Source organism: Hylaeus volcanicus, unplaced genomic scaffold (assembly GCF_026283585.1).
Source record: "Hylaeus volcanicus isolate JK05 unplaced genomic scaffold, UHH_iyHylVolc1.0_haploid 12163, whole genome shotgun sequence".
In the NCBI taxonomy this organism is placed as follows: domain Eukaryota; kingdom Metazoa; phylum Arthropoda; class Insecta; order Hymenoptera; family Colletidae; genus Hylaeus; species Hylaeus volcanicus.
Window position 1 is genome coordinate 185,730 of NW_026533121.1, and position 15,222 is coordinate 200,951.

The following is a 15,222-nucleotide window of genomic DNA, read 5'->3' on the forward strand; positions in this document are numbered from 1 at the left end:
CCCATGCCGGTAAGTCTCACACAGAGTAGGGGTGAAAACCGCTTCACAGGGACGAGGAGAGGTCGTTCCCGCGCGGTGGCCCACTAGGAGTGTTCCCCCCTGTGCGCTGGCTTTGCTTCTGCTGGCCTCAGGGGGGAGGGGGGGGCTGATGTGTGCTCGCACTGCCGAGGTGGTAGTGCCGCGCGGGATCAGGAGCCGGCCCCTTCGGGACTTCGACCAAGTAGTGCGCGGTGAGGTGCGGGTGTCGGAGCCCGCACCTGCTACGGGCGGGTGCCCCCCTGTGCGGTATTCCCGGGGGGGTTAAATGCGAAGGACGGGCCCCGGGGAACTGGGGTAGGGGGGCATGTCTTTCGTTAGGCATGTCCCCCGAGGGTACATCCGTTCCCGTCCAGCAGCCTGCCCCACCGCTCACGATGCGCCGGTAAAACAAAAACTATGGACAACGTACTTAAAAACGCAGGAAGCACTGGAGCCGGGTCGGCCGGCAATAGCAGGGGTGACGGCAATATCACACGGTATTGCACCGTTGTGTTGGAGGGGTTACCGTGCCCGGAAGCGTTCGAGGAGTGAGATGTGACGTCGAGGCTCAGTTCAAGGGCTTCGTCGACACGCGGGCTGGGGGCTGCTGGCCCATCTGCAGCAAGCTCGAGAGATCGCCGGACCGGAGTTGGCCTTGCTGCTCTCGATCCGGGAGCGGGGTCACGGCTGGGGGTGAACGAGGACGATGGCGTCTCTATGACGTCAATGTCCTCGGCCTCGTGCGCTCGGGCCAAACGACGCGCTGGTGCTGATCGGCCGGTGTCGCCGCCTGTAACCCGGGAGGCAGCCAAAAAAGCGCGGGTCAGGGATGCCTCCTCCCCTGTAGGCGTCGGCGCACCGACTGCAGCCCTGTGGGACAGGATGCAGTCGGATGGCCAGACGATCAGGGAGGATAACGCCACCCTCCGGCGGGAGGTCGAGGGCCTCCGAGAGACCCTCGACGCTGTGCGTGGGGAGATGATGGTCCTCAAGAGGAGGCTTGATGGTCCCCTAACAGGGCCGTCGTCTCCACCTGCCCGGGGAGGTCGGTTCGACACACACTCGCCGCCTCCGGCGACCACCACGGCGAGGGACGATGGGGCTCTCCAGGCCAGGATTGGGGCTCTGATTGATGCGAAATTTGCGTCAATCAGAAACGAGCTCCTCCTGGGCTTTCGGGATCCCCGGCCACGCCCCGCAAAGCCCCTGCAGGGTGGATATGCCGGAGCGGTGAGGGGGCAGACGACCCCTGCGGCTGCGGTTCGTGCCGTGGCTTTCTCTACGCCGGCGGTTGGCGGGGAATCCTCCCCCGTCATTATTAAGCCGGCGGGGGGGGGGGGGGGAAGAAGAAGAAGGGGAGGAAGAGGGGGATCCAGGCCGCCCTACCATCCACCGTTCCGCAGCGGTTGTTGCCTTCTCCCCCCGCTAATCCTGCGACGGCACCGGGCAATCCCGATGGGGCTGCCTGGTCGCAGGTGGTGGGGCGGCGGGCGAGGAGGGCGGCACGCCCATCCTTGGTCCCGCCCGTCGCCTCGGCCCCTGTCCAAAAGGGCGCGGGTAATGGGAGCGCGAGGACAAAGAGGGCACCTCCACGCGTGGTGGCCCCTCCCCGTTTGGCGGCGGTGACAATCACCGTCCCGGAGAGGAGCAGGGTCACCTACGAGGAGGCCATTAGGAGGGCTCGCCAGGACGTCGACCTGGGAGCCCTCGGGATTGAGGCCCTCTCCTGGAAGAGGGCCGTCACGGGGGGCCTGATTATTCAGGTCCCGGGCGCCGATGGGGGCCCGAAGGCAGTCGCCCTGGCGGCCAAAATGACCGCCGCCTTGGGGGGCCTGGAGGTTAGGGTGGCTAGGCCCGTCAAAAAGGCGGAATTCCGCTTGACGGGGCTGGACATATCCGTGACCCCCCAGGAGGTAGATGCGGCGGTTGCGAAAGCCGGGGGCTGCACCGCCGAGTCCGTGAGGGTGGGGGAGCTGAAGGCCCCGCCAAAGAAGAAGAAGGGCCGAAGGAGGGTGGCAGGTGTGGCGCCACCCTCTGCGGCAGCTCGGGAGGTGGAGGGGATGCTACACTCCCGTCTACCTCCTCTGTGCCAGCTGCGATGGAGGTGGAGGCCGTGGCGTCAGGGGAGGTGGTTTCCCTCCCCCTACCCACGCAGCCGTCTGAGGGAGGTCCTGTGACGGCCTAGAAATGGCGCACAGAGCTTCCCTTTTTTTTTTTTTTTTTTTTTTAACGTGAGGAAAGGCGTTTACGCACGCCCCCTCATAAGGAGGGGGTAGTGTGGGACTCGCCCCTTGATTTCATATCAAGGGGAATACCCACTAAAACCTCACGGTGGCCGGCCACGGCGCATTGGGGGGGGGGGGGGGCCCCCGGGGCTCTATCACACCCGCCCCCGGTCCCCCCCCGCGCCTCTCCCTCCCAACGAAGGGAGGAGTGCCATCTCCGGTGGGGAGTGAATGCCTCCCCACCTGACCGCGGGTGCCACAGCTCCCGGTCTCGCCTGTCCCTTTTAGTCGCCTCTTACGACAAGCAGGGATTACTGTGGGTGTATTCTGTTCCCCGACCCACAGGGAAATATTCCGCGATGAGGCCCATGGCCCCCCGCGGCTCAAGCGCCGGGCATGTTCCAAAGAAGTGGGGGGGGCGTCGGGTGACGAACCCCCCCCCCATGCCCGGCGGCCCTGCTGGCCGTCGGCAAGCCCAAAGCTTGAGCTCGCCGCCTAAGTGAGCAGGGCCGCCCTACGCGGCAGACTGCCAGGAGGAGGTGAGGGTCTACGGGGGGGGACCAGTCCCCCCTGCGGCAGAGGCGGCAGCTAGCCGCCGTCGCCTGGCCCGCCTCAACCTCCTCCTCTCTATGCGAGCGGGATCGGTGCAATCACGATCCCGCTCGTCGTCCTCCTTCCGCGAGACAGTAGTCTCGCAGAAGGAGGACACCGCGTTCCAGGACCTCTCGCTCTCGACCATGGTCGAAACGACGGCCGGGAGCGAGAGGTCCCCTCCAATAGTTAGGCGGAGTGCCCGCCTCTCTCGCGAGAAGGCCGGGCACTCCTCCAGCAAGTGCTGCGCCGAGTCCAGCTCCGCGCCGCACTAGTGGCACGCGGGCGACCCCTCCGCCCCCACCTTGTGCAGGTACTCACCGAAACAACCATGTCCGGCGAGACCCTGCGTGAGCCGGAAGGTGAGTCGCCCGTGTCGGCGGTCCAGCCAAGCATCGAAGCTCGGCAGGACCGCCGCTACCGTCCTCTTTCGGGCGGCGCCGCTCTCCAGGAGCTGGCGCCGCCACTTTTCGCGGGCCAGCTTTCACCTTTGGCGCCGGTAGGCTTCGACCGCCACGTCCTGCGGATCGCCCCCGGTCCGGCGGAGATCTTGCACACGCCGATACACGTCGGCGTGAGCCTCCGCCTGAAAATCAAAGGGGACGACCCTCGCCAGGACAGCCGCTGCCTCGTCGGAGATCGTGCGATACCCGCGCGCGATCCTGATGGCCATATGCCGCTGCACGCGGCGCAGCAGGTGCCGCCCACGACGGCAGGCCACCAGGTCGCGCGCCCATACGGGTGATCCGTATAGGGCCATAAGATCGCACGACCCCCAGGTAGAGGCGGCGGACCCTGTCTTCCGGCCCCCCGATATTGGGCAGGAGACGACCCAACAGAGTCGTCACCGCCTCAACTCGGGGGACCAGGCGGTCGAAATGCCCCTCCCAGCGCCATCGGCCGCCCAGTTCGAGGCCCAGATACTTCATCCGGCCCTCGACCCGGACAGCCGCATCACCCACGCGGATCCCGGTCTGGGGGACCCGCCGCGTCAGAGGTAGCCCATGAAACATGACCACCTCCGTCTTTTGCGGCGAGATCCGAAGCCCCAGAGCCTGGATCCTCGCGACCGCGATCGCGGCCGCTAGTTCCGCCAAGTTCCATAACAGGGGTCCTAAAACGGAACCACGGGGCACGCCTCGGCTGACCCTCCGACGTATCGGCACCCCGCCTCTCCCAGGATACTCGATCCACCTGTCCGACAGGTAGTCGGCTAACACGACCCGTAGATATGGAGGCACTCCGTGTTCTTGGAGCGCCTCCCGGATCGTGCCCCAAGGCAGGGTGTTAAATACGTTGGCGATGTCGAGACTAATCGCCAACGCTACCCCACCCCGGGAGACCGCCCGGTCCGCGAGGGCATGGACGTGGTCGATCGCGTCAAGCGTCGACCGGCCCTCGCGGAAACCGTATTGGCAGTCAGCCAACTGCATACTCCCGTCGGACAGGCCCCCCGACAGACGGGCAGCGAGTACACGCTCGAAGAGCTTGCCCGCCTCGTCGAGGAGGCAGATCGGCCGATACGCGGAGGGCGAATCCGCAGGCTTTCCCTTTTTCGGGATAAGGACCATCCGGGCCTGCTTCCAGGCCAGCGGAACCCGCCCCGACTCTAGGCAGCCGTCGAACAGCCGCCTGAGCAGGGGACCCAGGACGCGCAGCGCCAAAGCGACCGCCCGCCCAGGGATGCTGTCGGCCCTGGTGCCGTATTCCTGGCCACCATTCGCCCGACGGCCATCCCGAGCTCCCCCTCGGTGACCCTCAGGCCGGCGGACCAGTTACTGGCCTCCGCCGGCAGGAGCGGCCGCGGACCCTCCTCCGGATCTACCGGAAAGAGGGTATCCACGACACGCTCCAGAACGGGGGGGTCGAGGGACTCCGTAACAGGGGGGGGGCGGCCGGGCGCATTCGGCCCAGCACAATGCGGTAGGGCCGCCCCCATGGATCCTTGTCCAGAGTCCCGAGGAGCTCTCCCCAGGCGCTCGCCTTGGCCCTCCTGATGGCGCGCTGGAGGTCCACCGTGGCCTCTCGGTATACCTCATACAGCGCCGCCTCCCTCGCCGGGTCGCGGTTCCGTCTCCGGCGGACCCTCGTGAAGCGACGTCGCGCCGCGCTGCATGTAGCACACAACGCGGCAATCTCGTCGCTCCACCAGTATGCGGCCCGCCTCGGTAGCTTCTTGGCTCGGGGCATGGCGGCGTCGCACGCTGCCGTCAATGACTCCCGAAACCAGTCAGCTTCCCGATCGACGTCCGCGACCGGTCCAGCCGGGGCATCCGGCCAGGACGCGGCGAGGGCGGCCGCCATCAGGGCGTCCTTCTCCAAGCGCTTAAGCGCCCATCTGCGCGGCGGTCGGCCCGGCGCGGGTCCGCGAGCGGGATGGTACTGAGGTGCAGCGGAGACATCCATAAGGATGTAGAGGTGGTCACTAAGGGACTCCACCTCCTCCGCTACCCCCCACCCCGACACGAGACGCGAGGCGGCAGGGGTCGCCCACGACAAGTCGACGATCGACTCGCCCTGCCACCGCACGCACGTGCTCACGGACCCCCGGTTAAGCAGCCGGAGGTCCGCGCTCGCCGCCCACTTTAGGCCATGTCCATGGCCTCCCCCAGGCCGGATCCTCCCTCCATCGCGGCAGGCGATCTCGCCCGCAGCGCCTCAGCCGGCGACAGCGCCGGCGCATCTGCCGCCGGTCGATTGACCGGCGTAGATTCGCCCGAACTCGGGGTCGTCACGCGAGCCCTCCACCCCTGCTTTGGCGGTGGAGGGGCACATTTCTTGGCCCCGAGCCGGTGGTCGGCTGGCCTGCCCAGGTCAGCACAGACCGGGCATCGCATGGGCGCCGTGCACTCACGTGCCTGGTGGCCCGCACCGACGCACCTGTAGCACCGGTCCCCGCGGTCCGTCTCGAGGGGGCATTTCTGCCGCACGTGCCCGAGCTCCAGGCACCTGAAGCATCGGAGGGCTCGCGCGGGCAAGGCCTCCACTCGGGCGGACGACCAGCCGACGATCAGGCGGCCAGCCGCCAGAAGGGCCCTCATGGCAGCCGCCGGGCAGCGGAGCCAGACGGTGCCCAGCCCGGACCCGGAACGCCGGATGATGCCGGTTTGGACCCTGTCCACCGGGCACCCGGTTACCGCTGCAACTGCCGCCGCCACGCCGTCGGCCGTGACGGATTCGTCCAGGCCGCTAACCCGCGCCTCAGCGGATTTAATTGGCCTGGACACCCTCACATCCGTGCCGGCGAACAGTTCCGCCAGGCGACCGGCCAGGCGGTCCGCCCCGGCAGCGCTGTCCGGACCCGGGATCTCCAAAATGGAGGACCCGGTCTGCCCCTTGCGGTACCGGATGCCGGTTACCACGACATCCCGTAACCGCACGCCAGCGACCGCCTTTGCCATGACCTCTGAGTAGGTCATGGCGCTACCCGGGGCGACGGTGAGGGATACCGCCGCCGTCTTCGGCGCACGCGCCGGGCGAACCCGCGGCCCGGCCGGAGCTCCAGCCGGCCACGCCCCGCGAATGCGAGAGCGTGCCGCCCCCGCACGCCTCTCCTTGCGTCCGAGCACCTTCGACCATGTCTCAGGTGCCGGACGGGTCAGGGAGGGCGCGATAGGCGCAGGCGGAGGCCTCGCCCGGGACGCAGCCGGGGCAGGCGCGGCACGGGGCCGGTCTCGGTCCGGCAAGGCCGTAGCAGGATGGGCAGCGGCGCCACCCGCTTGCTTCTTCCCGCTCCTCTTCCTGCCTCTCTTCTTTTTCGCGGGCTCCCCGCTGACTCTCCCGGGGCGGCTCCCCACCGCCGAGGGGCCAGGTTGGGAGGCGCGGCGCGGCCCGTGCCACCCGCTGCGGAGCCCCGCTCGCGGCGGCCGCCAGCGAGACCGCCCCCAGGCGCGCCGCGAGGCGCACCTCCATCTCGCCGCAGAGGCGACGGATGAGGCCCTCAACGTCCACACTCGGCGCGAGGGTCGCGCCGCCCATTGCAGGCTTCCGCGACGGACCGGCGGGCGCAGGCCTCGAGGCAGCATGCCGACTCGACCTCGCCGTCGAGGACGCACTCGGCCGCGAAGGGGTCACCGGCACCGATACCGCCGGATCGACGGGCGGCGGCACCGACGGCACCGCGGCAGGCGCGACCGGGCCCCGCGCAATCCGGGCTTCCAGCTCGGTCTCGCGGGCACTGAGCTGGGCGACCGTCCGCTCAAGCTCCACCTCCCGGGCCGAGGTCTTGACACGCTTCGCCTGTTCGACGGCAGCGTGTCTGATGGTGGCCGCTGCAGTCCGCAGCTGGCGCACCATCGGCCCTTGAAGGTTGTTGGAGCATTTCGCAACCCTCAGGACCGCCTCCGAGCTCTCGAAAATCCGAGAGCCCAGTTCGGCTGTCGGCGCGTGGTGCATCTCCGCCGCCAGCTCCTCTTCGCCCTTGAGGGGCTTGCAGGACCTGGAGATCCGGACGGAGGACACTAAATGGTCCGCGACGTCCAACGCCAGGCGCTGCTCCCTCTCGCTAGGCTTTCGCTTAGCGTCGGCAAGGCCGACACAATCCCCAGCAGTAGGGGGTCGACCTCGCTGCCTCCTTAGCACAGGGCTTCCCTTGAGGTATTGCAGGCCAACCTGAACCACTGCCGCCGGGCACAGAACCTTATGGTCCACTGCCTGGCGGAGTGGCGGGTTGGTCTAGCGGTGGCCACGGAGCCGTACCAAGTCCCCGACCATCCACACTGGTTCGGGGACGAGGACGGCTTCGTGGCGATGTGGTACCGTCGCCATCCGGCGACTGTTCCCCCCTGCACCCTGGTCGAACGGAACAGGGGGATGGTTTTGGTAAAATGGGGAAGGTTCCTAGTCGCAGGATGCTACAATTCACCCAATTGTAGTGCTGCCGAACTCGGGAGGTCTTTGGACCGGCTGGGGGCTATGTTAGCCCCCTATATGGCCGACCCAGTGCTGGTCCTCGGGGACCTCAATGCGAGGTCCACCGCGTGGGGCAACCCGAGGACCGGCTCCCGAGGCGGAGCGCCGCAGGATTGGACGGAGGGGATGGATTAAACCGGGGCTCCGTACCAACGTGCGTGAGGTGGAACGGCTGGTCCATCGTGGACGTATCGTTTGCGTCAGCCGCCGCCTCACGCTGGGTGTCTAACTGGCGGGTCTGGGAGGGTGAAACGTTGTCGGACGTTGTCTCGGACCCGCCAGCGGACGCCCCCCTCCGACGTAGCATCCCTTCAGCGCCAAGATGGGCGCTGAAGCGACTAGACGAGGATCTACTGAGGGCCGTGATTATCGGCTCCGCCTGGTCTCCGGACAGGGAGCGCGGGGCAGAAGAGGGGCCTTTGTGGATCCGGAACACGTTGCAAATGTTGTGCGACGTAGCTATGCCCCGGATCCGCGAGCAGCCCCCGAGGAAGTCTGCGTACTGGTGGACGGGCGAGGTTGCCGACCTCAGAAGAACAGCCAGCAGCGCCCGTCGCCAGTATACCCGTGCTCGGCCACTTCATAGGCGGTGGCCCTCAAGCGCGCGATAGCCGCAGCCAAGGCCAGAGCGTGGGACGAGCTCCTGCTCACCCTCCGTGACGATCCGTGGGGGTGCCCATACAGGGTGGTGCTGAGGAAGCTCCGCCCTTGGGCGTCCCCTGTCACGGAGAGGTTAGACCCGGAATTCCTGGGGCGCGTGATTGATACCCTTCTACCCCTCAACGATGGGGGAGAGGGTGCGTTGGAACGCGCCCCGAGTCCGACTATTGAATGGTCGGATGAATTCCGGGTCACGGACTCTGAGCTGTCCTGGGCTATCGGGGGGCTCCGGGCTAAGGGCAAGAAAGCTCCCGGCCCGGATGGAGTACCCGGTAGCCTGCTGGCTCTGGCCTTGGGAGTCCTTGGCCCGGCGTACAGGAGCGTCTTGGACGCTAACCTGCGCCGTGGAACCATCCCCAGTGTGTGGAAGAAAGCGTGCTTGGTTCTCCTCTAGAAGGGGGGAAAACCCGCAGAGTCTCCCTCTGCGTGCCGGTGTGTCTGCTTGATGAGGCGGGCAAGCTTTTTGAACGAATCATAGCTGTCCGCCTCCTCGAGCACCTGTCGCGCGGTGGTCCCGACCTCAGCGACAGCCAGTACGGATTCCGGAGGCGTCGCTCAACGACGGACGCGTTGGAGCGTTTGCGCCTCCTCCGGGAAATGGCTGTCGCTCGGGGCCGGGTGTTGATTGCTGTGTCGTTGGACATATTCAGCGCCTTCAACACCCTGCCCTGGAGGGAGATAGCGGTGGCGCTGGATTATTTCCAGGTGCCCCCCTATCTCCTGGAGGTGGTTTGGGACTATCTCCGCAGCAGGGAGGTAGTATTTACCGGCCGGTACCAGGTTGTGCACACGAAGGAGACGCACCGCGGGGTCTTGCAGGGGTCGGTCATCGAACCGCTTCTGTGGAATCTTGCGTATGACGCGGTGCTGCGGGTTGTCCTTTCTCCGGGCGCGGGTGTCATCCGCATAGCAGATGACACCCTGTTATATGCCGAGGGGGAAGACTGGGGGAGGACCAGGCACCTTGCTGAGTCCGCTCTAGACTGTGTTGTCGGGCGAATCTGGAGGATGGGTCTGACCGTGGCTGCTGCGAAGACCGAGGCAATCTGGCTTTACGGATTGTCTCGGGCGCGGCGGCCGCCCTGCGATCGGGACTTCCGGATTCGCGTCGTGGATACCTTCGTTGATATCAGGCCCACCATGAAGTACCTGGGCCTGATCGTCGACGGCCGCTGGCGCTTCAAGGAACACTTTGACCTCCTGGCCCCCAGAATGAAGGGGACAGCGGCCGCGTTAGCGCGGTTGGGACAGGCCCAATATCGAGAGGCCAGAGTTGAGGGTTCGCCGTTTATATGCGGAGGTGGTGTGATCGATAGCCGTTTACGGGGCCCCCGTGTGGCATCGCTCGCTCGAAGGCAGCCGGCGCAACCAGGCACTCTTTGAAAGAGTGCGGCGCCGGCTCGCCCTGCGGGCCATACGGGGATACCGTACCATCTCTGCCGAGGCGGCGGGCCTACTGGCCGTGATTCCGCCCTTCCATCTGGCGGCGGTGGAGCGGGCGGCGATGTTCACGATCGCCTGCACCGCCCGCCGCCCTCCGGGGGTGGAACTCGCGGCTGAGGAGGTACATGAGGTCGAGTGCCAGAAGCGCCATGCCCGGAGGGACACGCTGGCCCGGAGGAAGCAAGAGCTTGCTCCATCGGGCCGTCCGATTGTCCGGGCCATCCTGCCCATATTTGATCTATGGTGCAGGATGCGGGGAAGGTTGACCTTCCGCCTCACGCAGGTGCTCTCCGGGCATGGATGCTTTGGAGAGTACCTGCACCGGATGGGGCGGGAGCCGACACCACAGTGTCACCACTGCGGCGAGGAGGTGGACACGGCGTGGCACACACTCGAGGAGTGTCCGGCATGGGCCACGCCGCGCCGTGCCCTAAGAGTCGCAGTGGGTGGGTGGGACCGGCGGCCTCCTTTTGCGAGGAGGTTATGTCGCAGAAGGAGGCCGCCGAGCGAGCCCGGGAAAGAGACCCGGGCTCGGCAAGGAGGACATGGGCGCGGGGACGTCCCTCGCGCCGGCGTACCCCCCTGCGTGGGGGTATGAATAGTGGGGGGCCGCGAGGGGCGCCCCCGCGACGACATGTGCCTCGCATGGAGGCGGTGAATGTGAGGGGCCGGGGCTTGAGCTGACCCTGGCCCCCTGAAGGGATATAATTCCCCTCGGGACGGGCCGAGGTTGTGTGGTCGGCCCGTCCCCACTTGGACCAACGGGTCCTGTGGGGGCGCATGGGAGGTGTGGTGGGGAGGATCGGAGCCTGCCGGATCACGCCTCCGACGACCCTCCCTTACCGGTGTCGGCGTCTTCTTGTCCTGGCGTTCAGGAAGCTCTTTGCTTCCTGAACCAGTACGGACACGAAGATGCCGGGGGGCTGTGGGTGGACCGAGCGGGGGCTCGGGAAGCCCATTCCGACGGCCCCAGGGATGGGGACACCGGGCGGGTCCCTCCGCCCGGGGTCTTATAGAGTAGGTAGTGGGGGAAGCTAACACCCTCCCCCCGGGATTCATGTAAGCTGGGAAGCATCCTGCGAGTACTCGCGTGATCCAGGCGCTTCCCATGTAGCTTAGGTGGGTGTGGGGTTTTACTGGGTAGCCATCGCGGACGGGCGCGCCTTTGGCGCTCCCCTCCCCGATGGTACTCCCACATAACTTCGGTTTTCCCCCATGGGAAACCGAGGTATGCGTAACGCATTTCCCCACAATAAAAAAAAAAAAAAGGACTCAACTCCAAAGCATTCAAAAATTATTTAAAAGAACAAGACGTCAGACTTATTTTTACAGCCTTAAATGCACCCTTTTCAAATGTCCTAAATGAAAGGTTAAACCAAACAATAGTCAATAAAATAAGATGCAGAATCAATGAATCTAAAGGAAAGAAAGCTTGGACAACTATAGCAAGAGAATGTGTTGACAAATATAACATAACAGAACACTCAGTAACAGGTTTTACACCAAAATATCTACTAGATGGTACTAATACAAATATGCTACCCGAAGAACTAAAAGAACATGAAAATGCAGAAGATTGGAAAAAAGATAGAAAAATAGCTCTAAATAACACTATAAAATTACATGAATACAATAAAAAATTATTTGACAAAAATAGAAAAGAAAAAGAATTCAATACAGGTGATTTAGTATAAATTGAGAACGAAAATAAATTGAACAGAAAAAAATTAGATGAACTCAGGATTGGACCGTTCAGAATAATAGAAAAAATATCAAATACAATATTTAAAATTAAAACAGGAAAAAGAAATGAAGAAACAGGATTATTCCACAACACAAAATTAATACCAGAATAAACAATAGCTGATAAAAATTCTCATAAGAATTTTCACGATGGGTGGCGGAGATGTAAAGAAAGTACCTTCTTTATTTAAAATTTGCCGCGCTTCATATATTGCGCACGGCTCTAACTAACCTCGCTAGATGGAACGATAAATAAGATGACTAGAAAATTTTGAAGATTTGAGAATAATAGTTTAAGAGAAAATCAGTGTACAGAATAACAAGGAAAGAGAATAGATCTTTGAGATTAAGAGTGTTAACTGAGTAAAGCAAAGAAGTGATAATAATAAGTTTTAATTGTTGTTTCTCTTGTTTTGCAGGTAACTGTGTAATTATTGTAAATAATGTAAATAATATCTAATAAAATTACTCTTGTTTTACAGAGAAACTAAACTGATTATTATTATTGGACAAAATTAACCACCCCTTATATATATATTTTTTTTCTTTTCGTTTGTAAGTACCGCGTAAAAATAGTGTATTACTTATCTTATAGTTCTTTTTATAACCCCCGCGTTTACCTGAAACAAAAAATTTTTAATTAATATAAAAAAAAGAATATATATATATAAGATAAGTATTTTATACATTGTTCTATTTACAGGTAACTTAACGGATAATATATATATATCCGTTAAGTTACCTGTAAATAGAACATTGTATAAAATACTTATCTTATTTAGGGACAGAGACGAGTTCGCTGTTTGGCACTAAACATATTTCTTTTGTTCCCTCGTTCAACAGCTCTCGGTGAAGTCTGCAAAGAAAATTTATTTTAGTTATTTGAAAACGGAAATGGAAAGTTTAGTTACCTAGAACGAAAAGTTAACGGCGTCATGTTTCAGTATAAATAGTATTAGTATGTAAGTCGAAACATAAAATTCAGGATACAAGTCTCACAAATATACAATAGATACTCAATTTTATGCCACAACAGAAACGCAAAATTGTAATATTATCTACACCTACTTTCAAGGAACATGCCACAACGCCGAGGCAGCGCAGTTCCAACCACCGTCCGCAACCATCGCCAGGCGCAACCAAGTCAGAACATCGCCAACGCCCTGGGAAGGAAAATCGTCGCATCGCGGGAAACGTAAGAAATTAGAGTAATATGCTTTTAATATGAATCGCGGATTCGCATTCGACACCGGAAGTGTGCCGAAAGCTGCAGAAATGCTAGCATTTCTTTTTTATGGAGGGAGGGAGAGGTGTAACGTCCTCCGGTCTCCCCAGGACCACTTATTTTTTCATAGTATTGTAGCCTCGCCACAGTCGCGGGATGATCATATATTTTTATTGTATTGCATGCCTAGCCAGAAGTCAAAAGATGCAACCTCGTTAGCCGAGGAATTGTGTATGGCGTAGATCGAGGGGAGGGGCCCCGATCACGACCAGTAGTTTAAGGTAAATGGGCTAATTGATCTCGCACCTCTTCCTCCATGAAGGAGCATAGGGGCACGGCAGCGTGGCCGGAGGCGAGTTACTGCGACGAATATTAAAAGTATTAATTGTATGTACAATATATTTAGTGAAAACCGATATGATAAATAATATAGCAGCGATTTTCTAGAACAGATTGAGCACCGCTTGCATTTCAAGGCCAAATGGCGAATGGCCTTGGAATTGTGGCAAATGGCCTTGAAATGCAGCGATGGCCTTGGCTTGAGCGATGGCCTTGACTAGCGAGTGGCCTTGGAATTATTGTAAAGTAATAGCGAACGGCCTTGAACGAATGGCCTTGGAAAAGAGTATAAATACGGCCGCGCCACCGTGGCATGCATGGCAGTTCGTTCCGATCCTTCAGACGGTTCACATCTCAGTTCGTTCCGATCCTTCAGACGGTTCACACCGTGGTATTCAATTCAGTCGGATCCGAGTTCACTTCGAGACACTAAATTCAGTTCGTTTCTATCCTTCGACCAGTCCACTTGTACACGCGAGACATTCTCTTTGATCATTCAAACGTTTCAGTTCGCTATTAACTAATCAATCTAATTATTGTTCATGAATTCTGTTGAACTTTTTCTGTTAATCTCGTTATCCAATTATTGTATCGCATACGTCGCAACTAAAGCTTTTATAAACAGTACCTTGTATCTTGAAATACGTTAACTAAAGTTCATTTGCACCGTATTACGTTTATTCATTTTCACATGTATTGATTCCTACAATCCGCCGTTCCTTCGGACTGTTTGCAGCCGACGGGTGGGCACCATGGGTCGGGTGCCCTGACTCCTTGAACTGCGCGATGGGTTCTCGCCTTATTCACTAATCCGAGGATTAGTGATGGGCCCGGGAGAACTCTGAGCGCTGCGGCGTCTATGACGCTGGGCGCCCCAGGGTCTCAAGGGCTCTAGGTATTCGGTCACGAGAGCGCAAAAGAGCTGCTAGGACCCAGTGCATACGAACGCATAGGGGCCTACATACAGTTTTCGCCTCAGACTGAATGCCTACGGGTCGAGAACCGAGTGTGCGGAACATCGGAGTCGGGGTATCTGCCCATGACATCCCACTGGCTCCTAGGCGGTCCGGAGTGAACGGTGGTAAATCATTGTCGTTGGAATACTCCTTTTTCCTTTATACCAATCTAAAAATATTATCTCACCGACCAACTGCCAGGTGCAGCTGGGACGTGACAGTATTAAGACGATTCCTCGATGGATAAATTCTATGAGAACTATCCTATACGAACATCATGCGTTTGAATAAAAACGAAATGAACGATTGAATCTTACGCGTGGATGCAGAATGTAGGAATTTATCTCTTATAATAAATTATAGTATTGAAATGTTACTTACGTGCGTGCGGATGCCTCGATGACATTGTATCAGTTAGTGTTCGATTTCGGTGCGGTGCGGTAGAACCGTCGCTGGTCGGGGCGCCGACTCAGTCGATCGCCAGAGTACGCGTTCGAGCTTAGCCTGGTCGCAGGCAGTTTACTCCCAGGGAGGTCGGGAAGGAAGTGACGGTGCCAAAGGGGGTCGAGCAGATAGCGATCGCACACCCACTCTTCCCGGGCTAGAGACCGTGACTCCGGGGTACCGGCGGTCGGATGTCCTCCGTGTCGGGCCAGAGGCCGGCGGCGTGAGGACGTTAGGTTGAACGGGTTTTGAGCGAACAGTGAGGTAGCGGTCGCACACCGTCCTTTTCGTACTCCGTTGGAGGGTTGGGCCCAGGGCTGAGAGAAAATGAGAGCGTTTGAGCGGCGAGATAGCGTTATATTGTTAGTAGCGTTCTTACTGTTGTCGCTCGCCCAGGCGTTCTTTCTCTCTGGGCGGCGCGGCGTGGTATATATGCACGGCGCTCCCCACTTTCTTTAGCGAGAGAGCCCCGTGCGGGATCGCAACGCTCGGTGACGGCCTAGCGGCAGTCGGCGGTACCGGCGTCGGAGAGGGGAAACCGGGCGCGGCGGAGAATGGCCCGAAGAGGAAAGGGTCGCGGCTATCATTCGCGTTACATCACCCTCTCCCCTTCGGAGGCGCGAACCTCTCCTGGTGTCTCCCTACCCCTCCGGCGGTGACGGTGGTT